At 40.7% G+C, this 26,536-nt stretch overlaps 1 protein-coding gene across 1 annotated transcript in view; it reads right to left on the reverse strand.

The window, feature by feature from the left end:
• gli1 (GLI family zinc finger 1) overlaps positions 1 to 24,031 on the reverse strand; it is a 187,765-nt gene extending 163,734 nt beyond the window's left edge. The window contains exon 1 of the mRNA XM_061886684.1: positions 23,684 to 24,031. The gene's annotated coding sequence lies outside the window, so the exon portion shown is untranslated. The remainder of the gene's footprint in view (positions 1 to 23,683) is intronic.
• Positions 24,032 to 26,536: the final 2,505 nt, after the last annotated feature.

Below are 26,536 nucleotides of genomic sequence, written 5' to 3' on the forward strand. Positions count from 1 at the left end.
CACATTTATTTGTACTCCATGAACTCGGAGGTGCTTCATCATGTTCCACGTGCACCCTCCTAAGCACGAAACAGTCCTGTCACACGTATTATATTTCGCCGATATTTCTTTTTTTTTTGTAAAATAAAGCCACACTTTTGACCATTTGACCGCCAACGCCCGCTATCCATGCTTGACTGACTGGCTCGGCTACATAGGCTCGGCTATGCTAACACTTCCGGCGGTGGGCGCTTCTTCGTTGGTGTTAAGCGGCTTCTTCTTCCGGTCGGCGGACTTATTCTTTTTTTCCGATCGGTGGACTGGGTATCGAAACTAGGAATCGAAATTTAAACTTGTGAACGATTCCGGGAGAATCGGAAAGATGGTCCCGGTTCCAATCGATACTCGATACTCGATACCCAACCCTAATCAGTAGGTGGCAGCAGGTAGCTAATTACTTTGTAAATGTCGGAAACACGCCGTGTCGTGAACACAATATGCGGGAGACAGCGTGTAGGTAAAAAGTCATCTAACACTTAAACCAAAAATAAACATACCAAGTGCCGCTAAGTACCGCTAGGAAAAGCCATTGAAGCAAAACTGAACTGGCTGCAAAGTAAACAAAAACTGAATGCTGGACGACAGCAAAGACTTACTGTGGAGCAAAGAAGGCATCCACAAAGTACATCCGTACATGACATGACAATCAACAATCTCCCCATAAATAAGGAAAGCGTCTGCACAACTGAAATATTCTTCATTGCGAAAAACAAAGCAGGTGCGGGGAATAGCGTTCAAGGAAGACATGAAACTGCAACAGGAAAATACCAATAAAAGAGGAAAAGCCACCAAAATAGGAGTGCAAGACAAGAAGTAAAACAGTACACACAGGAAAACAGCAAAAAAGTTCAAATAAGTCAGAGTGTGATGTAACAGGTGGTGCCAGTACTCCTACTTTGAGACAAGAGCTATAGTGATGCATGCTTGGTTATGCTTTAAAGTCATATCCAACAATTGCAATAATTACTTTTTATTGTTAATATCGGCTGCTGAGTTTCATTTTTTGATGTTTTCTGCTGGTGGTGTGCCTCTGGATTTTTTTTAATGAAAAAAATGTGCCTTGGCTCAGAAAAGGTTGAAAAACACTGGCTTATGTTACGATTATTAGTTTTACAGAATATATATTTTTCAAAAGTTTCTATATTTTTTTTCCCAATTCCTATTTAGAAAAAAATCTCCTGAATGCAACCAAACACAGCCTGTGTACAACCCGTGATTACTCGGACCACATGCAATGTAAATCACCAACAAGATGCATGAACACATCATCCCGAGGTGTCGAGTTCATCCCGGCCAGCCTGCGACATTCCTCATGGAGCCTGAAGTCTGATTAAAGTCTGCAGAAGGTCTGTCACTTCCCAGCGGGTCAGTCGGGATAAATTTGACGCAGTTGGACCTCCATGCTGCCGTATTGCTGACGTTCCCCGCCTCCCTTTGGTGCTCCTTAGTCATACGTGACTAACTGACGAAGTGAACTGACTGCTTCTTTTCAGAATCAGACATACTTTATTAATCCCCGAGGGGAAATTAAAATTTTCAGCACAATCCAATTCAAGATCAGACAAACATTACAGGGAGACAGAACAGGATCGCTGACGGGTCTGCCGACCTCCGGCGCCCCTTACCAAAAAGGTGAGATACAGGTAAACGAGTGGAGGGAATGGGAGAAAAAAATAAAAATTAAATTAAATTAAATAAAAAATCGGTCTAAGCCTGGGCACCTGGAGAGGGGGTACAGACTAAGGCCAAGGGAAAAAAAACAACTCAAAGCCATAGCACACATCCCTCTTACATGTGTGTAAGAAGGAAACATCAAACATCAAAGAAAACAAAGGACATTAAAGAAATTAAAAGAGCAGAGCTGATGCAACCAGCATACATACAGCTATGAATAAAAAGTAAAAGAAACACATACACTGTGGTGGCCTCTGCGGTGTTCCACGCCATCGTCTGCTGGGGTGCAGGGAGCATGGCCAGAGACAGGAGCAGACCCAACAAAGCAACCAAGAGAGCCGACTCCACTCTCGGCCGCCAACCAACTCTCGGCCAGTGTACAGTCCGCATGGATGAGCAACGATACGTCCAAGGAGACTGAGGTGTCCGATACCTGCTCATTCAGCCAAGACACTGTGAAACTTGTCCGTCCCGGCGCTCAGTGCTAGCTCCGCAGCCCTGTCTCTTAGACTCTGGTGTGGCAGAGACCCAGTAGTTGGTCTCCATTGCCAAAAGGCTCTCCGGGAGGCAGATCCAGAAGTCCACAAAAAGAACCGCAGAAGTCACGAAAGTGCCACCCCTTGTCATACAGTCCCAAAGGCAAAAAAAAAAAAGTATATAATAACACATGAAAACAAGAGGGAAACACAAAAGGATGACACAAGAGCATAGAACTCCTGCCAACAGCAGCTACTAGAGCAGCGCCATCTTGGAAAAAAAACCCAAAAAACCTCACTTGTTGAAAACCAGGTAGTGAGCAGAAATGAGGAGGAACGTGTGAAGAAAAAATATTCCTATTATTCCATTTATGCATGGCTTTGCACTTTGCCAGTAACTTTTCCACACAATCTGGTCAATCGGCGTCATTTTCTCTAATCAAATGTAACGTTGAGGGGTGCTCAAACGTGCACATGAACTGTCTATCCATCCATCCATCTATCCATCCATCCATCCATCCATCTTCTTCCGCTTATCCTAGGTCGGGTCGCGGGGGCAGCAGCCTAAGCAGAGAAGCCCAGACTTTCCTCTCCCCAGCCACTTCGTCCAGCTCTTCCCTGGGGATCCCGAGGCGTTCCAAGCCAGCCGGGAGACATAGTCTTCCCAAAGTGTTCTGTGTCTTCCCCGTGGCCTCCTACCAGTTGGACTTGCACTAAATACCTCCCTAGGGAGGCGTTCGGGTGGCATCCTGACCAGATGCCCCAACCACCTCATCTGGCTCCTCTCGATGTGGAGGTGCAGCGGCTTTACTTTGAGCTCCCCGCAGATGACAGAGCTTCTCACCCTATCTCAAAGGGAGAGGCCCGCCACCCGGCGGAGGAAACTCATTTCGGCCGCTTGTACCCGTGATCTTGTCTTCATAACCCAAAGCTCAAGACCAAAGGTGAGAATGGGAATGCACATCGAGAGCTTTGCCTTGCGGCTCAGCTCCTTTTTCACCACAACAGATTGATACAGCGTCCGCATTACTGAAGACGCCGCACCGATCCGCTTGTCGATCTCACGATCCACTCTTCCCTCACTCATGAACAAGACTCCTAGGTACTTTAACTCCTCCACTTGGGGCAGGGTCTCCTCCCCAACCCGGAGATGGCACTCCACCCTTTTCCAGGCTAGAATCATGGACTCGGACTTGGAGGTGATGAATCTCATCCCAGTCGCTTCACCCTTGGCTGCGAACCCATCCAGTGAGAGCTGAAGATCCTGGCCAGTTGAAGCCATCAGGACCACATCATTTGCAAAAAGCAGAGATCTAATCCTGCAGCCACCAAACCGGATCCCCTCAACGCCCTGACTACGCCTAGAAATTCTGTCCATAAAAGTTATGAACAGAAACTGTGACAAAGGGCAGCCCTGGCAGAATCCAACCCTCACTTGAAACGTGTCCGACTTACATCAATAGTGATGAACTTTCCAATCAAAACTTATATTTGTTTCTTTTGTAGAAGAAGCAGCAACATGTAACTATTTATTGTTGTTCAAATATACTTTAACTTCCTGTCTACAGCGCCGAGCCTTCCCGTTAACATATATTAAACAAACATTTAGCAACACACCATGTCCTTCATGTCAAGTCATCATTAAATGTCCCTGATATGTCAAAAGGCATTAATAAATCCTAATATTTTCCAATACCTCTATAACTGATAACAGTAGTTCATATGCTCATTTCAAAATTGGATTTACAGCCCCGAAATCTTGTTATTGATTTAATTTCAATGCCCCGCCCTCCACCGTCTGTGGGTGTGTCACATATAAGTTGCCGGTAGGTCAAGCTACTGCCACTGGTAAAGTTACTAAACATGTCTGACCTTAGTCCATCTAAAAGTTACCATTCTCAATTTATTCATGACAAAACCAGGAACAAAACCAGGATTGGTATCAGGGATGCCTTTGAAAGATGGAGACCATTTTTTCATCTGACTTGCTAACTTCCTAAACTGCTAAACTTGCTAATTTCATCCTTTATAGGTAAGTCAGGCATTTACCTTTTCTTACTACTTGTAATAAATGGAAACGGACATTTGGTTTGTAAACTATATTGTCCAATACAGTATGATCTTGTCTAACAAAGATAGTATGTTTCTGCAACCAATGCTTAGCATGCTAGCACATACAGGCTAACGGGGGACATATATGCTAGTTAGCCTGTATGTCGATGTGTCATCCAACTGACACGGCAACATTTATTTTGGACAAATAAAACCTTTGTGGATATGGGTAGTGTCAGTGCCTATTTCCAATATGCTGATACGCTGAGGAAATGGGTTCCAACATTAGCACGGCTAATTGCGGTTATAGCCACCCTTTACACTGATTGCTGCTTTGCACACTCTGTGCATTCTCTCGCTGTGCTTCAAGAAGTAGTCTTCTGAAATGGTTTTCCAACAGTATTGAACCTCTTGAAGCTCATGGAGAGAATGCCAAGAGTGTTCAAACGGTGGCTATCCGAGCAAAGGGTAGCTATTTTGAAGAAACTACAATACAAAACATGTTTTCAGTAGTTTCACCTTTTTTTGTTAAGTACATAACTCCACATGTGTTCATTCCTAGTTTTGATGTGACAATCTACAATGTAAATATTCATGAAAAAAAAAAAAAAACATTGAATGTGAAGGTGTGTCCAAACTTTTGGCCTGTACTATATATCTGTCACATGACATCACATGGACAAATATAAGATGTTCTGGAGGAAAGTTATGTGGTCAGATGAAACAAAAATGGAGCTGTTTGGCCACCATACCAAGCAGTATGTTTGGAGGAGAAAAGGTGAGGCCCTTAAGCCCAGGACCACCATCCCTACCGTCAAGCATGGTGGTGGTAGTATTATGCTCTTGGCCTGTTTTAGCTGCCAAGCGAACTGGTGCTTTACTGAGAATAAATGGGACAATGAAAAGGGAGGATTACCTCCAACTCCTTCAGGACAAAATAAAATTGGGACGGCATGGCGTAGTGGGTAGAGTGGCCGTGCCAGAAACCTGGGGGATGCAGGTTCACTCCCCGCCTCTTAACATACAAATCACTGCCGTTGTGTCCTTGGGCAGGACACTTCACCCTTGCCCCCGGTGCCGCTCACACTGGTGAATGAATGATGAATGGTCGGAGGGGCCGTATGCGTAAACTGGCAGCATTGCTTCCGTCAGTCTACCCCAGGGCAGCTGTGGCTAAAAATGTAGCTTACCACCACCATGTGTGAATGAATGATGGGTTCTCACTTCTCTGTGAGCGCTTTGAGTATCTAATAATAGAAAAGGGCTATATAAAATGTAAGCCATTATTATTATCCATCCATCCATTTTCTACCGCTAATTCCCTTTGGGGTTGCAGGGGGCGCTGGTGCCTATCTCAGCTACAATCAGGCGGAGGGCGGGGTACACCCGGGACAAGTCACCACCTCATCGCAGGGCCCATTATTATTATTTATTATTAAAATCATCAGCCCGTAGCTTGGGTCTTGGGCGCAGTTGGGTGTTCCAACAGGACAATGACCCCAAACACACCTCAAAAGTGGTAAAGGAACGGCCAAATCAGGCTAGAATGAAGGTTTTAGAATGGCCTTTCCTAAAGTCCTGATTTAAACCTCATTGAAAATATGTGGACAATGCTGAAGAAACAAGTCCATGTCAGAAAAACCAACACATTTAGCTGAACTGCACCAATTTTGTCAAGAGGAGTGGTCAAGCAGAAGCTTGTGGATGGCTACCAAGAGCGTCTTATTGCAGTGAAACTTGCCAAGGGACATGTAAGCAAATATTAACATTGCTGTATGTATACTTTTGACCCAGCAGATTTGCTCACATTTTTCAGTAGACCCATAATAAATTCATAAAAGAACCAAACTTCATTAATGTTTTTTTGTGACCAACAAGTATGTGCTCCAATCACTCTATCACAAAAATATATATATATATATATATATATATGTGTGTGTATGTACAAACCCCGTTTCCATATGAGTTGGGAAATTGTGTTAGAGGTAAATAAAAACAGAACACAATGATTTGCAAATCCTTTTCAACCCATATTCAATTGAATGCACTACAAAGACAAGATATCTGATGTTGAAACTCATAAACTTTTTTTTGTTTTTGCAAATAATAATTAACTTAGAATTTCATGGCTGCAACACGTGCCAAAGTAGTTGGGAAAGGGCATGTTCACCACTGTGTTACATCACTTTTTCTTTTAACAACACTTAATAAACGTTTGGGAACTGAGGAAACTAATTGTGGCGCTGCGATGAGGTGGCGACTTGGCCTTCAGCCCGATTGTGGCTGAGATAGGCACCAGCGCACCCCGCAACCCCAGAGGGAATAAGCGGTGGAAATGGATGGATGGATGGAAACTAATTGTTGAAGCTTTGAAAGTGGAATTCTTTTCCATTCTTGTTTTATGTAGAGCTTCAGTCGTTCAACAGTCCGGGGTCTCTGCTGTCGTATTTTACGCTTCATAATGCGCCACACATTTTCGATGGGAGACAGGTCTGGACTGCAGGCGGGCCAGGAAAGTACCAGCACTCTTTTTTTACGAAGCCACGCTGTTGTAACACGTGCAGAATGTGGCTTGGCATTTTCTTGCTGAAATAAACATGGGCGTCCATGAAAAAGACGGCGCTTAGATGGCAGCATATGTTGTTCCAAAAGCTGTATGTACCTTTCAGCATTAACGGTGCCTTCACAGATGTGTAAGTTACCCATCCCTTGGGCACTAATGCACCCCCATACGATCACAGATGCTGGCTTTTGAACTTTGCGTCGATAACAGTCTGGATGGTTCGCTTCCTCTTTGGTCCGGATGACACAATGTCGAATATTGCCCAAAAAAATTTGAAATGTGGACTCGTCAGACCACAGAACACTTTTCCACTTTGCATCAGTCCATCTTTGATGATCTCGGGCCCAGAGAAGCCTGCGGCGTTTCTGGATGTTGTTGATAAATGGCTTTCGCTTTGCATAGTAGAGCTTTAACTTGCACTTACAGATGTAGCGACGAACTGTATTTAGTGACAGTGTTTTTTTGAAGTGTTCCTGAGCCCATGTAGTTATATCCTTTAGAAATGTATGTCGGTTTTTGATAGAGTGACATCTGAGGGATCGAAAGTCACGGTCATTTAATGTTGGTTTCCGGCCATGCCACTAACGTGGAGTGATTTCTCCAAATTCTCTGAAACTTTTGATGATATTATGGACCGTAGATGTTGAAATCCCTAAATTTCTTGCAATTGCACTTTGAGAAACGTTGTTCTTAAACTGTTTGACGCAGTTGTGGACAAAGGGGTGTACCTCGCCCCATTATTTCTTGTGAAAGACTGAAAAGTTTTTGGGAAGCTGTTTTTATACCCAATCATGGCACCCACCTGTTTCCAATTAGCCTGCACACCTATGAGATGTTCAAATAGGTGTTTGATGAACATTCCTCAACTTTATCAGTATTTATTGCCACCTTTCCCAATATTTAACAACAAAAAAATGTTTATCAGTTTGAACATGAAATATGTTGTCTTAGTAGCATATTCAACTGAATATGGGTCGAAAATGATTTGCAAATCATTGTATTCTGTTTATATTCACATCTAACACAATTTCCTACCTCATATGGAAACGGGGTATATATATATATATATATATATATATATATATATATATATATATATATATATATATATATATATATATATATGTATGTATATATATATATATATATATACATATATATATATATATAAGTATATATATATATATTAGTATATATATATATGCATGTATATTAGTATATATAGATGCATTTGTATATATATATATTTTTACATTATATATAAATATATATATATATATATATGTATGTATATAGTATATAATTTGATCAACAAATTCAAATATTAAAGAATGACTTTGTATTGTAATGAGACATTTTTGCAGGAAATACCCTGCATGGCGCCCTCCTGCTGTTACTCCACCTTTTTGCATCCCCTGACGTCTTCATAGCGTCTGTGTCTCCACTGTGGATGAAAAAGATACCCTGTGTGTACATTTCAAGAGGAGCGCGGTATGCCAAGTCAAAGATGTTACGATGTTATCTCCTCTCAGATAACACGCTTGTGGGGCCTGCAGGAACACACGCAATGTCAGTGGCAGTTTCTTTCCTAGAAGAACCTGTGAATTCTAATGAAATGTTTTTTTTTGTTCTTTTCCAGATGGGATTCAGGTGGTGTAACGGCTTACACTGTGTTGTAATCATGAAGATGTGTAGCTAAGGCAACCTGGTGAAATCATCAACACCATTGTTTCTATGCTTTCTATCAGCCAGAACGTAGATTGACCGGTAAATTGAGAGCTTTACCTTCCGGCTCAGGTCCTTCTTCACCACAACGGATCGGTACAACGTCCGCATTACTGAAGACGCCGCAACGATCCGCCTGTCAATCTCACGATCCACCCCCCCACCCCCACTCGTCAATAAGACTCCTAGGTACTTGAACTCCTCCACTTGGGAGGCAGGGTCTCCTCCCCAACCCGGAGATGGCACTCCACCCTTTTCTGGGAGAGAACCATGGACTGGGACTTGGAGCTGCTGATTCTCATTCCGATCACTTCACACTCGGCTGCGAACCAATCCAGTGAGAGCTGAAGATACCAGCCAGATGTAGCCATCAGGACCACATCATCTGCAAAAAGCAGAGACCTAATCCCACGGCCACCAAACCGGAACCCCTCAACGCCTTGACTGCGTCTTGAAATTCTGTCATGCAGTCGTCAAAGTCAAAATAATACAAATTTAAAAATCTGTCAAAATCAGGTCAAACCGTCACCATAAGAGAATTTGTATTAACTATAAGGGGCATTCTTGACTGCCATACAAGTGCAAAAATTGGTTAATTACAAGATGCAAAAACAGTAAAACACTTGAACTTAAAGGGAACTGCAATTTTGGGGAATCGTGTCATTCACAATCCTTATGTAGGACATGAACACACACAGTACAGGCCAAAAGTTTGGACGCACTTTCTCCTCTTTCAATGTGTTTTCTTTATTTCCATGACTATTTACATTGTAGTTCATACCGGGGCAAAATAAAGGGGAACATTATCATAATTTCAGAAGGGTTAAAACCAATAAAAATCAGGTCCCAGTGACTTATTTTATTATTTTTAAGTTTTTTTCAAAATGTTACCCATCATGGAATATCCCAAAAAAAGGCTTTAAAGTGCCTGATTTTCGCTATCTTTAAATCCATCGTCCATTTTCCTGTGACGTCATTTAGTGATGCCAACATGGCGGATAGCACAACAAGATATAGCGACATTAGTTCGGATTCAGACTCGGAATTTCAGCGGCTTAAGCGATTCAACAGATTACGCATGTATTGAAACGGATGGTTGGAGTATGGAGGCAGATAGCGAAAACAAAATTGAAGAAGAAACTGAAATTATTCGGCGATCGCCTTCTAACCAAAGATTGAGTGTCGCAGGGTATCCATACATCTCTGTGCCATGTCTGTTGTAGCATCGCCAGTAAAATGTGCAGGAGCAACTTAAATATGTTGATTGGTAAGTGTTTGTTTGGCATTAAATGTGGGTGGAGGAAAAGGCTGGATGCAAATATAGCTACAAATGTACATACAGCTAACCTAAATAGCATGTTAGCATCGATTAGCTGGCAATCATGCTACGACCAAATATGTCTGATTAGCACATAAGTCAATAACATCAACAAAATTCACCTTGGTGATTTCGTTGACTTTATCGTTGGAAATGCATCGGTTTTGAGTGTCGCAGGGTATCCATGCATCTCTGTGCCATGTCAGTCGTAGCATTGCCAGTAAAATGTGCAGACAAGGGACTTTCGGATCTTTTGACACTGGTGCAACATGAATCCGTCGATTGGTAAGTGTTTGTTTGGCATTAAATGTGGGTGGAGGAAAGGCTGGATGCAAATATAGCTACAAATGAGGCATAACAATGCAATATGTATATACAGCTAGCCTAAATAGCATGTTAGCATCGATTAGCATGCCGTGCTAATCGATGCACACTCCACGTAAGACAACTTGAATCTGCCCCTGATCGTGTTGTTACACCAGGGGTGGGCATTACGTCGATCGCGATCGACTGGTCGATCTCGGAGGGTGTGTCAGTCGATCTCAAGCCAGGCATTAAAAAATATACATAAAAATGAGCAATCATCAATCATACCAAGACTTCACTTTCGTCAGTTGTTTGACATTCTCGGCACCCAAGGATTTTGTGAGATGACGCTGGCTGCTGCAAGCTCATATTTAAGAAAAAAATCACTAACAGGGCGGACGCAGAGAAACACATTTTATTTCTAGAGACTCCGTACCTACTGTCAAAACTCTAAAGACCGACTGCACAGTTCCTGTCTTCACCATAAAAGACCTGTTTCATCCTGCCTGTGCTAACAAAATAAGAGTCTCAGAAAGCTAGCGTGCACAAACTAGCAAGCTACGGAGTTTGATGCCAATGTATTTCTCCCCCGCCCTCAGCGACCGCTTTCTCACTTGCTTGCCCACCCGCACACTCACTAACGTCACTCACCTGCTGCCAGACATTAAAGGGCCACACACATATGCTACTCTCATAACAAAGTGTTTAAAAACGAGTATGCAAGTTGGACAAATGAGATGCCAAATCCAACCACTTTCATGTGGTATTGGACAGAAAGGAGGACTTTTTTTTTCCTCCATTTGAAAATGCGGACGTTATCAGCACCACTGTCTAATTCCAATCAATGCAAGTCATCAGAATCAAATACACCAACTTATATTCTTGTCTTCATGAAAGAAAGGAATCTATGTGTGTTAAACATGCTTGTATTATCATTAAACACCATTAACTTGTTAACAAAAATGTCTCTTTCATAAATAAATAAATATAAATTATAAATAGGAATGAGGTAGATCTCCTCGACTTGGTCAATTGAAAAGTAGCTCACCTGCAGAAAAAGTGTGAGCGCCCCTTTGTTACACCCTCCGACAACACACCGACGAGGCATGATGTCTTCAAGGTACGGAAAACAGTCGCAAAAATGAATAATAACAGAGCTGATTTGACTCGATGTTTGTAATGTGTTTGAGAAAATGGCGGATTGACTACCTAGGTGACGTCACAAAAACGTTGTGACGTCATCGCCCCGAGAGTGAATAATAGAAAGGTGATTAATTCGCCAGAATTTACCTATTTAGAGTTCGGAAATCGGTTAAAAAAATGTATTGTCCTTTTTCTGCAACATCAAGGTATATATTGACGCTTACATAGGTCTGGTGATAATGTTCCCCTATAAGGCATCCGGCCAGTTGAGCTTTTCAATCGGGCCCGCCGGACAATCCCAAATATTTTTTTTAGATCTTTAAGATGGAAAGTGTAGCTCCCATTATGATGTGCAGTGATGTTTTCTAATTACCGTAAGTCTTGAACTATACAAAGTATTTCAATGGTTGGAATCTGTGCTTATGGATGATGTACCAGTTACTATGGTAATCTACGTCACAGCAGCTTAGACGAGGCACCAAGCACTGTGGGCGGGAAGCGTTTCCACAGACGCGGAAGGAGCTTTTCACAAAAAAGTTCTAAAGCTTAGTGATATATCAGATTTTAGGTGGGTTTATTTTGTCCCCTTCGCATTCATATTTCACTGTTTGTTGCATTTTTGTTGCGTTTCACCTGATTGTAAAATATGTCGATCCAAAGAGGTGTTACATTCATATTTTCTCAATATTCAGTGTTTTATCATTCCTAGAAAAATTTAAAATTCCATTCCATTTTTTAAGGAGGTCTGTCATAACGTTTTTAGCATTCAATCAGACATTTTTGTGAAGTTTTGTATTAGTGTCCCTAAAAATAGATATACCGGCCCCCAGGCACATTTTTTTCTCTAAATGTGGCCCCGGAGTCAAAATAATTGCCCAGGCATGTTGTAGATTGTCACATCAAAACTATGAATGAACACATGTGGAGTTATGTACTTAACAAAAAAAAGGGGAAATAACTGAAAACATGTTTTATAATCTAGTTTCTTCAAAATAGCCACACTTTGCTCTAATTACTGCTTTGCACACTCCTGAGCTTCAAGAGGTAGTCACCTGAAATGGTTTTCACTTCACAGGTGTGACTTATCAGGGTTGATTAGTGGAATTTCTTGCTTTATCAATGGGGTTGGGACCATCAGTTGTGTTGTGAATGAAAAGGTGTGTCTAAACTTATTTTTCTTGTACCCATTTGGCATCTATTGCAACCGTTCACCTAGGGACGGGGGTCCCCAGATCTGCGGCCCATTCCAATTATTTTTTCTGTTTCCCATCTTGGGATTTTGGAGTTTTTCTTTGCCCGGATGTGGGTTCAGATCAGGATATGTCGTTGTGGTTTTGGAAGCCCTTTAAGACATCTGTGATTAAGGGCTATTAACATCAATTTAGATTGATGGACTATTGATTCCTTTCATATGCATTCCAAATTCCATCTTGTAAATAGATGTGAGCAAAAGTCAGCTAACAAAGAGGTAAAGTTAGCTGACTGTTGTGTTTCTTAGTGTGAACATGACGTCAGTGGGACGGCGTGGCGAAGTTGGGAGAGTGGCCGTGCCAGCAATCCGAGGGTTACTGGTTCAATCCCCACCTTCTACCGTCCTAGTCATGTCCGTTGTGTCCTTGGGCAAGACACTTCACCCTTGCTCCTGATGGGTCCTGGTTAGCGCCTTGCATGGCAGCTCCCGCCATCAGTTTGTGAATGTGTGTGTGAAAGAGAAAATACTGTCAACGCGCTTTGGGCTCCTTAAAAAGGGGTAGAAAAGCACTATACAAGTACAACCATTTACCATTTACCATTGTGTCTATTGCTCCTTTAAAGCTCTTTAAAAAACATCCAAAAACCACAGAAAATACTCCATTTACATTGCAAGACCTGAATGTTAGCATAGTATTATTTACAATATTGTTATTATAAGCGCTAACGTTATTGGATTATTTTAGCGGCACATGGATCACAGTGAGCTATCTTATGAGCTGCTTCATCGCCTCTGAGTTGGTGAAAGTTAATTCCAGATCACAAATCATCAATCAATAAATAAACCATGAAGTTGTCATGTTGTGTAAATGGTAAATAAAAACAGAATACAATGATTTGCAAATCCTTTTCAACTTCTGTTCAATTGAATAGACTGCAAAGACAAGATATTTAAGGTTCGAACTAACAAACTGTATTTTTTGCAAATATTAGCTCATTTTGAATTTGATGCCTGCAACATGTTTCAAAAAAGCTGGCATGAGTGGCGAAAAAAACTGAGAAAGTTGAGGAATGCTCATCAAACACTTATACACTTATATGGAACGTCCCACAGGTGAACGGGCCAATTGGGAACAGGTCGGTGCCATGATTGGGTATATAAGCGGCTTCCATGAAATGCTCAGTCATTCACAAACAAGGACGGGGAGAGGGTCACCATTTTGTCAACAAATGTGTGAGAAAATTGTTTAAGAACAACATTTCTCAAGCTGCTATTGCAAGGAAATTAGGGATTTCACCAGCTACGCCCCGTAATATCATCAAAAGTTTCAGAGAATCTGGAGAAATCACAGCACGTAACATTGGCACCTTGTGACCTTCGATCCCTCAGGCGGTACTGCATCAAAAAGCGACATAAGTGTATAAAGGATATCACCACATGGTCTCAGGAACACTTCAGAAAAACACTGTCAGTGAGTACAGTTAGGGGCTACATCTGTGAGTGCAAGTTAAAACTATTCTATGCAAAGCCAAAGCAACACCCAGAAACACCACCGGCTTCGCTGGGCCCGAGACTGATGCAAAGTGGAAAAATGTTCTGTGGTCCACATTTCAAATTGTTTTGGGAAACTGTGGACGTTGTGTCCTCTGAACCAAAGAGGAAAATAACTATTCGGACTGTTCTCGGTGGAAAGTTGAAAAGCCAGCATCTGTGATGGTATGTGCGTGCATTAGTGCCCAACGCAGAGGTAACTTACACATCTGTGAAGGCACCATTAATGCTGAAAGGTACATACAGGTTTTGGAGCAACATATGTTGCCATCCAAGCAACGTTATAATTGACGCCCCTGCTTATTTCAGCAGGACATTGCCAAGCCACGTGTTACAACATCCTAAAATAGCAGAAGGGAGACTGTTGAACAACTTAAGCTGTACATCAAGCAAGAATGGGAAATAATTCCACTTCAAAAATGTGTCTCCTCAGTTCACAAATCTTTACTGAGTGTTGTTAAAAGGAAAGGCCATGTTACACAATGGTAAAAATGCCTTTTTTGCAACGTGTTGCTGCCATTAAATTCTAAGTTCATGAATAATTGCCCAAAAAAATGAAGTTTCTTAGTGTGAACATGAAATATCTTGTATTTGCAGTCTATTCAATTGAATATAAGTTGAAAAGGATTTGCAAATCATTGTATTCTCTTTTTATTTACCATTCACACAACGTGACAACTTCACTACTTTTGGCTTTTGTACATAAGGGTTGTAAATGATGCAAAGTGTAGTCCCCTTTAACTGAAAGAGGGTGTAATGTGAATGTTTTTGTCCATCTTGGGTGAGTTTTTTAGTTCAAATTCAGAGTTGATGGACGCTCTCACAGCACTCTAGTGTTCTACTGAGTCTTGCTGGGGTCAACTTATTCCCAGAAAACAAGTAGAGCAACACACCCACCACCAACTATCTGCACAACGGCAGAGGGAGGACGGAGCGGAGCATTGCTGCGAGGAAAAAAGGGGTAGAGAAAAAAAAGAGAGGATTGCGGAGCATCTCTTGTGCACGGCATGCTTCTTCTCAGGCAGACAGTTGCTATTAAAGCCTGATTGTTTCAGGTTCACAGGGCGTGAAAGGCCCTGATTGAGGGGCTGTGATCCCTGCGAGGGTGGTCTCTCTCTCCCTGTCCCTCCCCCTCTCTCTTTCTGGAAGGTAGAAGAGGAAGAAGTGTGTGTGTGTGTGTGTGTGTGTGTGTGTGTGTGTGTGTGTGTGTGTGTGTGTGTGTGTGTGTGTGTGTGTGTGTGTGTGTGTGTGTGTGTGTGTGTGTGTGTGTGTGTGAGTGTGTGTGTGTGTGTGTGTGTGTGTGTGTGTGTGTGTGTGTGTGTGTGTGTGTGTGCGCGTTGGATGGCAGGCATCACGTGACACATGTTTCTTGCTGAGCGGACCGAAATGGAATCTAGACAAAAACAGAGCACTGCCAGGACCGGACCAACTTCCTGCGCGCATCTGTCCGTCACCTTAACCAGGTCTCGTGCACTGTATGCACGCTGATAAGGACTTATCAGCGCTGTTATAAAGGGCTGCAAACAGGAAGACGAGTTCTTCCTGTGTGTTCTATTTGTTTAGGACAATTAAGGAGCCTTTTGGCCTTAACACACTTGATAAAGAGCAGGGAGGGCGAGGATGCCCCCTCCTAAAGTGCTTTTCACATTTGGTCAAAAGACAAGTACATGCTCCTCCCGCCCGTCTCCAGCTTGAGAGGCAAAAAGTCATAATTTCTTTAAAATAAAAACCGACCAATTATCGGCAATATAGGGACAATATCCCCATATGACACTTGGATTAAGTATGAAAACATAATAATTAGTGGAGCGGGTAGAAATAACCACTGCTAAAGCACGGTTACCTTTTTTTAATTCATCCATTCATCCATTGCGGTAGCATTTCGGCGGAAGGCGGGGTACACACTGAACAAGTCGCCATTTCATAACAGGGCTTTTTTAAAATTCATTTAAGAATAAAAAAATACTCCCATTGGGCCCCATTCAGCAACCGTTCTTAAGAACACATTTTGTTCTTAGGCCCACTTACCAAGTTTTGAAGGAGATTTTTGTATTCACCAATGTTTTCTTAACTGGGATTTATTTGTAGGTAAGAACAAAATCTAAGAGTGCTCCAGATCACTCTTAGAGTGGCCTATTTTATCTCTAGGGTGACAAGTTCCTTTACTTCTGTTGTCCAATGCTACATTCATATATATATATATATCTACATATATACATCCATTTTCTACCACTTGTCCTTTTTGGGATTGCGGGGGGTGCTGGAGCCTAACTCAGCTGCATTCGGGCGGTAGGTGGGGTATATATATATATATATATATATATATATATATATATACATATATATATGTGTGTGTGTGTGTATGTATATATACAGTATATGTATGTATATATATGAATATATGTATACATATGTATACGTATGTATGTATGTGTATATATCCATCCATCCATTTTCTACCGCTTAGTCCCTTTTGGGGTCGCGGAGGCGCTACTTTGGGTATATATATATATATATATATATATATTTATATATATATATATATATATATATATATATATATATATGTATGTATATATATGTATGTATATATATATATATATATATGTATGTATATATATAACCCTAACCCTAACCCTATATATATGTATGTATATATATATATATATATATATATATATATATATATATATATATATATATATATATAACCCTAACCCTATATATATATATAGATATATCTATATATATATATATATATATATATATATATATATAGATATATCTATATATATATATATTTATAATAGATAGATAGATAGATAGATAGATAGATAGATAGCAAAATTTAAATATATAGATATTTAAAAATACACACACACACCATTTCTTTTTAACGTCCTTTATCATTTGTAGTGCCCTAGATCTTAGCTTTATATGTGCCCTTAAACCCTGGTTTGGACTGCTGAGGATCACTACTTTATTTTTCTTTACTTCCAGCAGTAGAACCTCCATTTCTGAAGTCGAACAGTTTTTCTTCCGCTTTGGGCCTACCTCAGCTGTCCCCCCTTTCTTAAACTTACGTTTTTGACATTATGTATTCCCCCCGCGGGATAACACGAATTTGTCTTCTGTAATCTGTTTGTGCTCTCTCCGGGTGTTTGATGTTCGGCTTTTCCGCTAAAATTGTGCCCTTATATGGGGAGTAAAGGGCGTTTACCTATGCAAATTACAGAATTAAGGGGGTTTACATATGCATATTGGGGAAATAAGGGCGTGGTTATATGCAAATTATGATAGACGTGTTAACCATTTGGCATTCAGCAACTTAAGAAGAGCAGGTGGGAACAATTTGGCCGTTTACGAACACGTCATGAATTTTGGGCCGGGTAATCCAGTTTTTGTCCTTCCTTCTGAGCGTCTTTTGTTTGTTTTCGCTAATGCAGCGACCAAGTCGCTCGACAGGCGTAGCCCACAAGACTGGCAAAGTGGACGGATGAAAGGAGCGTGCAGGTTTTTATGTTTTGCCATTCAATCCAATAGCGACGCGACCGAGAAGGATGAACATGAAGACGACAGAAAAGAAGATGTGTATGACAAAAATCTAAACTTTTGAGTAAATTGAAATACAGGAGATGCATTATATCAGTAAAGAAGAGCAGGCAGCAGCTCTCACGTTCTTAAACTTTCTGTAATGTTTTGGAAGGAATGATATCAGCCTGCAATAGAAGGTAAAGGAGCCCACAATTGTTTGCATTCTAATGTTGACAATATTTCAGGGTTCCTCACCAGGGAACCTTACATTGTATTAAATCCTTAGACTGTTATGAAGTTGTATAACATTAAGTAGATGGCGAGTTATTTTGATGTAAAGAATTTACATATTTTTACCACTGTTCCCAGGAGAGTCCAGCAAATTTAAAATGTCGACGCTGCTCTTTTATGTCTACACTAAGCCGGATAACCCCTTAAAAATAATTATTTAGCCTAAGCCCCGTTTCAGCCTCACTAAACCATAGTTTAAGGTTCCCTTTCTCGGACAAATTTTTACACGGGTAAGTGCGCCGTGTATTTTTTGAATCTCCGGCACTTAACTTTGTATGGACTCATTGAGCGTTTACAAACTGAGGTCGGAGAGGAAGTGACGCCACAAAGACCGCGCTCCACACAGGAAGTGATGTCAGAAAGGAGGCGCCACAGCTAGCTTCATAATAAAGCGGTTTCGTACCTCGGAGATAACCACTGGAAATATGGAGGCGAGTCATCCAGACATGTCCGTGTTTCTCCTTCTTCTAGATGCTTGTGGAAATCACTCATGAATACCTTAAGAGAAAGCCTTTGCAGCTATTTGGGATACAACACTTCTCAGACAGCAAGAGAACTTTCCAATGTCCAGGTCAGCTGTGGTTCTACTTAGCGAAAAACTTTGTCCATTTGTCGAAGGAGAGACAATGAGAATGCAGGCTCCCGTGGCTGTGATAAAAAAAAGGTAGCGTGTGCTTTGTATTACCTGGGCGTCGAGGGAAGACGACAGAAAACAGCGAATGCTTTTGGACTGGCAAAGCAGACTTTATCAGTTATTGTCCGCCATATATGTCACAGACTCAACGTCTAGGTCCAGAGTATATAAAGCAGGGGTCACCAACGCGGTGCCCGCAGGCACCAGGTCGCCCGTAAGAACCAGATGAGTCGCCCGCTGGCCTGTTCTAAAAATAGCTCAAATAGCAGCACTTACCAGTGAGCTGCCTCTATTTTTTAAATTGTATTTATTTACAAGTTAGCTGGTCTCGCTTTGCTCGACATTTTTAATTCTAAGAGAGACATAACTCAAATAGAATTTGAAAATCCAAGAAAATATTTCAAAGACTTGGTCCTCACTTATTTAAATAAATGTATTTATTTTTTTACTTTGATTTTTATAACTTTCAGAAAGACAATTTTTGAGAAAAAATACAACCTTAAAAATGATTTTAGGATTTGTAAACACATTGTGGAGAGACGGAGCCAACGGGCCAACGCTGCCCTGCCCAAGATGACGGCAAGGAGGCGGAGGATGCGGCGGAGCAAAGAGGCGGGGCTTGCTGCGAGCGACGCCGCCACAATTTGAGTCAGGTGCGTGGCACACACACCTGCACACAGTTAACTCATCTCCTCCTGCTGTATAAAAGGGGAGAAGGAGGAGAGAGCGAGAGAGGAGTTGGAGAGCCTGCAGGAGCGGATGAAGAGCAATCGGAGAGAGACGGAAAGGAGAGACGGAGCGCAACGACGCGGCCGACTGAAGGAGAGCAAGGAGCGAGCAGCGGACGGAAAGGCTGAAAAGCAACCCGGCAAAAGATGCAATTATTGAAATAATAATAGAGTCAAACCTGCTCAAAATTATGTCCTTCCATGGGGATCTGCTGAACCCGAGCGACGACGGCTTAAGAATGTCACACACATACCTTTTTACCTTTTAAATTCCTTCCTCTTCTTTCCTGACAATTTAAATCAATGTCAAGTTTTTTGTTTGTTTTTTTCATTGTAAGGAATAATAAATACATTTTAATTGAATTCTTCATTTTAGCTTCTGTTTTTTCGACAAAGAATATTTTTGAAATATTTCTTCAAACTTATTATGATTAAAATAAAAAGAAAATTATTCTGGCATATCTGGAAAATCTGTAGAATCAAATTGAAATCTTAATTCAAAGTCTTTTGAATTTCTTTTAAAAGTTTTGTTCTGGAAAATCTAGAAGAAATAATGATTTGTCTTTGTCAGAAATATAGCTTGGTCCAATTTGTTATATATTCTGACAAAGTGCAAATTGGATTTTAACCTATTTAAAACATGTCATCAAAATTCTAAAATTAATCTTAATCAGGAAAAATTACTGATGATGTTCCATAAATTCTTTTTTTTTATTTTTTCAAAAAGATTCGAATTAGTTAGTTTGTCTCTTAATTTTTTTCGGTTGAATTTTGAATTTTAAAGAGACGAAATTCAAGATAAACTATGTTTCAAAATGTAATTTTCATTTTTTTCGTGTTTTCTCCTCTTTAAACCGTTCAGTTAAGTGTTTGTTTTCATCATTTATTCTCTACAAAAAACCTTGCGTTAAAGGAAAAAAAATGTACGACGGAATGACAGACAGAAATACTCATTTTTATGTATATATATATATATATATATATAAATATATATATATATATATATATATATATATATATAGATTTATTTATTTATTAAAGGTAAATTGAGCAAATTGGCTATTTCTGGCAATTTATTTAAGTGTGTATCAAACTGGTAGCCCTTCGCATTATTCAGTACCCAAGAAGTAGCTCTTGGTTTCAAAAATGTTGGTGACCCCTGATATAAAGTCACCAAAAAGGAATGGACAATGAAGGTGAAGACAAAAGAGTGAGGAGTGTCCTGACCAGATAACTAGATCCCTAGTTTGATTGACGTAAAATGTTCTTTATCTCATTGTCTAATAAAGATGTGATTAATTTATGATGTCTCAGGTGTGATTCACAACAATAGGGCCCCACAACACACTGAATTCCAGTTTATTGAAATACCACAACACTGGTTATTGTTCAGATACGTTACATTTAAGAACGTGCACACAATGCACACTATGACGTGCGCATTTTCCACACAAGCGTACCATGTTATGTTGCGCCGGCGGACAGAGTGGGGAGGGGGTCTTTAACGGTGGCATTGTTGTGTGTGGACAAGGATAAGGTTAGGTGGGATTTACCCTGTATAAGCTTATCCGGCGTAGTGTAAATGGGGCCTTAGACACACAAAATAAAGGTGATGTTTTCCGGTGCTAAATTTAGCACAATATTTGCACCGCATAAAACATTACGTCGCTACTGGTCCGGAATTTCCTAAAAAAAATGTTTTCAAAACAACTTAAAGTCGTTTACTAACATATACTATTCATGTTTAATTAACTTTTACAACGAATGAAAATCGGCTCCAAATGTCGGATATAAGCCCCAGTGACTAATAATAATCGATATCGGCCCATAAAAAAACATATTGGTCCATCTTTACTTTACAACAATGACAAAAAATGTCTTAAAAGTGGTCATTCATTTCTAATTGTCCCGGTATCAGCATAAATAAAAAAAACAGGTATTAAATCATGTCGACTTCCGCAAATAAGCAAATACGTTTTTTTTTCTTATTTCTTTGGGGGGGATGCGACCCCAAAAAGGGACAAGCGGTAGAAAATGGATGATGGATTGGTGTGCGATGCCAGGGGTGGGGGGGACATGCGTTATCAGTATCACGTTTCACACCCCGCTTCAAAAAGCTGTGCATCGAAAAAACGTGCTAATTATAGCCATTAAAAGCCTACTGAAACCCACTACTACCAACCACGCAGTCTGATCGTTTATATATCAATGATGAAATATTAACATTGCAACACATGCCAATACGGCCTTTTTAGTTTACTAAATTACGATTTTAAATTTCCCGCAGAGTTTCTTGTTGAAAACGTCGCGGAATGATGACGTCTCGGGGTGGAGGGGACATATTAGCCCAGCACCACACACGGCTAAAAGCAGTCTCTTTTCATCGCATAATTACACAGTAATTTGGACATCTGTGTTGCTGAATCTTTTGCAATCTGTTCAATTAATAATGGAGACTATAAAGAATAATGCTGTTGGTGGAAAGCGGTGGATTGCAGCTGTCTTTAGCACCGAAACACTGCCTGTCTTTCTTTGTTTGTTGTGAAACTTTAACACAGAGCGGTCAAGCGAACATGTTTCTCTACGTCAACCAGCAAGTTTTTGGATGGGGAAAATTGTGATATTAAGTCGGCTCTTACCGGAGACGTCAGTGGATTATGCGACTTCCTCCTGCAGCTCAAAAAGGCAGCTGTGATCTTGCCTCATTTATTGGCTTCTCTGAGAGACACTGGCTTTCACCGCAGCCATCCGACTTTCAGGTATGACTTTACTATCTCACTAAAACACTATTAAAACAATAAGCAGATAAGGAATCTTCCAGAATTATTCTAGTAAATGTGTCTAATTACATCTGAAAAGCTCACACTGCCGCCGCCTGGAGCCATCGCTTTTTCTTTTTCTTTTTTTTTGGTGCTTCACTCTAACTTTCCTCATCCACAAATCTTTCACCCTCGCTCAAATTCATGGGGAAATTGTTGCTTTCTCGGTCCGAATCGCTCTTGCTGCTGGTAGCTATGATTATAAACAATGTGAGGATGTGAGGAACAACCCTTGACGTCACGCGTACATCGTCTGCTACTTCCTGTAAAGGCAAGGCTTATTTTATTAGCGATAAAAGTTGCGAACTTTATCGTCGATGTTCTCCACTAAAAATGGCAATATCGCGAAATGATCAAGTATGACACATAGAATGGACTTGCTATCCCCGTTTGAATAAAAAGATCTCATTTCAGTAGGCCTTTAACCCTGACTTACTCATTTTTATTTATAAAAAAAATAAAAAATAAAAAACTGCACAAATTGTCTTTTTATTTATTTTTTTTAGGTTAAAATATTTTTTGTGTTGTGCTCCTGACTTAAAGTTGCTGATCAAGTTTATGTAATTGTATTTTTCAGTAGTAATTGGTTCAGGTCTGTAAATAAATGTGTATGGCTTAAATGATAATTTAAAAAAAATAATAATTTAGGCAAGTTGATGAACTTTAAATCTTTTCTGTTACGGATTAACAAACATGCAAATAATGTTATTATTTGCTGCAAGTTGATCTATATGTCTACCTTTTTTATGTATTGTTAATAAGGATGCAATGTTATGCAGAGGTGTACTAATATAACAATTTTCAAGACGAATTATACTATTTGTAATCATTTATCAACAACACCCGGAAACGCCGCCGGCTTTGCTGGGCCCGAGCTCAACTAAGATGCACTGACGCAAAGTGGAAAAGTGTTCTGTGGTCTGACGAGTCCACATTTCAAGTTGTTTTTGAAACTGTGGACGTCAAGTACTCCGCACCAAAGAGGAAAAGAACCATCCCAATTGTTCTCGGCACAAAGTGTAAAAGCCAGCATCTGTGATGGTATGGGGGTGTATTAGTGCTCAAGGCATGGGTAACTTACACATCTGTGAAGGCACCATTAATGCTGAAAGGTACATACAGGTTTTGGAGCAACATATGTTGCCATTCGAGCAACGTTATCATGGACGCCCCTGCTTATTTCAGCCAGACAATTCATACTAAACCTTGTTTCGAAATTTGCTTTCCTTTCTGCCTTGATAGTTGAGGGGATTATAGTAATTATTTCAATAATATTTACATTTAATATCATTTTCTCCTGGTGTTTGTTTCCAATAGGTCATAAAAAATACAGATAATAATCGATTTAATCCGGTGTGAAAGACTTTATATGGCGTTCAGCCCAAATAGAATCCGGTTAGGTTGGATTTAAACATGCAGTTTTAGTCGTGAAGAGATGAGGGATTTGGGACTGATATTGAAGTATTTCAGAGTCCAAGGAACAGCTGCTGGACTCAGATGATCTTACAGACCCTTGCTCTTAAAGGCAGCAAGAAGAAAGAAGCTCCAAAGTCAGCAAGGAGTTGATGAAAGTAGGAATAAGTCAGTAAGTGAGATGATGGCCAACATGTGCAGACATCAACTTGTAATTTCTCCTACCTCAGCCTGCATCAAAGTTGCCAAAGTCCTTGGAACACTTGCAATCCTCCAAAGTTGTCCAAAGTAGTCCAAAGTTGTCCAAAGTTGCAGATTCCAGACCCCGAAAACGTTTTTTTGTTTTGTTTTGTTTTGTTCCTTCCACTTTTGCTTTCTCCCGTTTTTGGCACGAAGTGGAAGTAATAAGTCCCCCCACTCCACTGAAGACCCTCCTCGGGGGAGAAACGCGAGTGAACAAAGTCTTACTTTCCCCTCCCTGATGGACGTTAGAAGAGAACTTTAAGGCAAGAAGAAGAAGTAAATAAGTCCATGTTGGACAAGAAGGGAGACCCGCACACGCAACTTGTTCGCTCCGTCCTCCAAATGCGTAATGCGCAGGACCCCCCCCCCCCCCCCAAACTCCCTCCCCCTCCCTAGGAGGACCACCCCGAAACAGGAAGTTCCCTTTTTGCTTTTTTAGCGCAGGAAAAAAAAAAAAAAGTGGAGTGACGATGCTGCACTCTCAAAACGAATGTGTGGAAAATCAACACATGTTTTGTGTAATGAATGATTTTAACAAAATGTTGTGTTAAGTCACAGGATTTTTTTCCTGAGGGGAAATTTACACAGACATTCTACACAACTTTGTGTCATGAACTTTGGGCCAATCTGCTGGAATGCCAAAGTGTTTGAAAAAAAAAAAAAAAAAGTCAGCTGCATCAAACTCGACGTTTTAAGCACGTTTAGCTCGCCCGTCCCGCCTTTTCGTGGATCTATGTGGCCATTACCGGACCTCTGTGACTCTATCAGTCCAAAATTCTTGAAGGTGTTTTAGGCACAACACCAATGTGAACAATTTGCAAAATGCGTTTGCGCATTTTGCAAATTTGTGTAATGCGCAATCTTTTTGCAAATTGCTTCCAGATATATATTAGAATAATGTGTGGTGCAGATTTTGCAAATCAATGGGCGCAAATACATGTTTTTGGTGTCAAAATAATTTATTAAATACTTATGTAAATCTATTAATTTGCAGTCGGGACAATATAACTGAGTATTGCCCTCAAATCAGTCCAACCCTAACCCTAACCCTAACCACTAGAGATGCGCGGATAGGCAATTATATCATCCGCAACCGCATCACCAAAGTCGTCACCCACCCACCGTCCACCCGAACCAACATTTTATCAGGACCGTACCCGCCCGCTGAAATACATCAGAGGTCAGCCACCTTTACCACTCACAGAGCTATTTAAACCTGTTTCACAGAGTAATGAAGACAATTGGAGCCACTAACGTTATCGCAAATATCCAATAGCGTTCATCCTGATGACAAGAATATGGGCGTGCTGTGAAGCCATTGCCTTAGACACCTTTAACAATATGTACGAACCTATTGTTGGTCCGGCAACATTTTGTGTGCAGCTTCCGCAATTACACGTTCAAGATTGAAAGGCATACTGGGTGATACAGAGTACACTGATGGTTGTGATATAAACAACTTTAACACTTACTAATATGCGCCACGCTGTGAAGCCACACAACACAAGATTGACAAACACATTTTGGGAGAACATCCTCACAGTAACGCAACATAAACGCAACACAACAAATACCCAGAATCCCTTGTATCCGTGACACAACCTGAATATATTTTACACCCCAGCGCCCCCAACCCCGCCCACCTTACCGACGCTGCTAGCGTGGTGTATAAAATAGTCAGGAAATGTCATGAATACAAAAGATTCTGGGTATTTTTTGTGTTGCGTTGCGTTTCTGTTGTGTTAGTGTGAGGATGTTGTCCCGAAATGTGTTTGTCGTTCTTAATTGTTGTGGCTTCACAGCGTGGCGCATATTACTAAGAGTGTTAAAATTGTTTATATCACAACCATTAGTGTACTCTGTGTCACCCGGTATGTCTTGCAGTCTTGCGCGTGCCGCCGCGGAAGCCCCACACTACATGATGCTGGACTGACAAGCAGATCGTACATGTTGAAGTAGGCTACAAAGCCAATGGCTTCATAGGACGCCCTAATACTTATTATCTGGGTGACTGCCGGCAGTCATTCAAGAGAATATTAGCGTCTCCTATTGTCTTCTTCGCTTTGTGACACGGGTCTTAAATGGCTCTTTGAATGGCAAAGGATACCGATCCCAGAACCATGTATATCAAATATTTCCGGATGGTTCAACCGCCACCCGCCCGAATCTAATTAAAATCTATTTTTTCGTCATGTCAACCGCCCGACCCGCGGTTTATCCGCAGACTCCGCGGATGAGACCGCAAACTGCACATCTCTACTAACCACTATACAGTTAACATCCACGACTAAACTACTGACTAAACTACTACCACAACTTGGTTTACTATTTATAAAATATAATAATGTCGGGTTACTGACTAAACCATCCACAAAATCTCGTCTTAAATCTCGTCTTAAATCTCATCTTGTGATATGCAAATTGCTTGCGCACAATGGAAATAACGTATAATTTGCAAAGTGCGCAAGATTGGTGAAATGCTTACAGCAAAGGCGAGCATATTCCAGTCTACTTGCACCTTGTTGTATCCTAGGCCTGTGGTTCTCAACCTTTTTACCGTGATGTACGCCCTGTGAACATTTTTTTTTAATTCAAGTACCCCTTAATCAGAGCAAAGCATTTTTGGTTAAAAAAAAGAGATAAATACACCACTATGTCATCAGTTTCGGATTTTTTAAAGGTCTACTGAAATGAGATTTTCTTATTTAAACAGGGATAGCAGGTCCATTCTTTGTGTCATTCTTGATGATTTCGCGATATTGCCATATTTTTGCTGAAAGGATTTAGTAGAGAACATTCACGATAAAGTTTGCAACTTTCGGTGCTAAAAGAAAA

Source organism: Nerophis ophidion, linkage group LG02 (assembly GCF_033978795.1).
Source record: "Nerophis ophidion isolate RoL-2023_Sa linkage group LG02, RoL_Noph_v1.0, whole genome shotgun sequence".
NCBI lineage: Eukaryota > Metazoa > Chordata > Actinopteri > Syngnathiformes > Syngnathidae > Nerophis > Nerophis ophidion.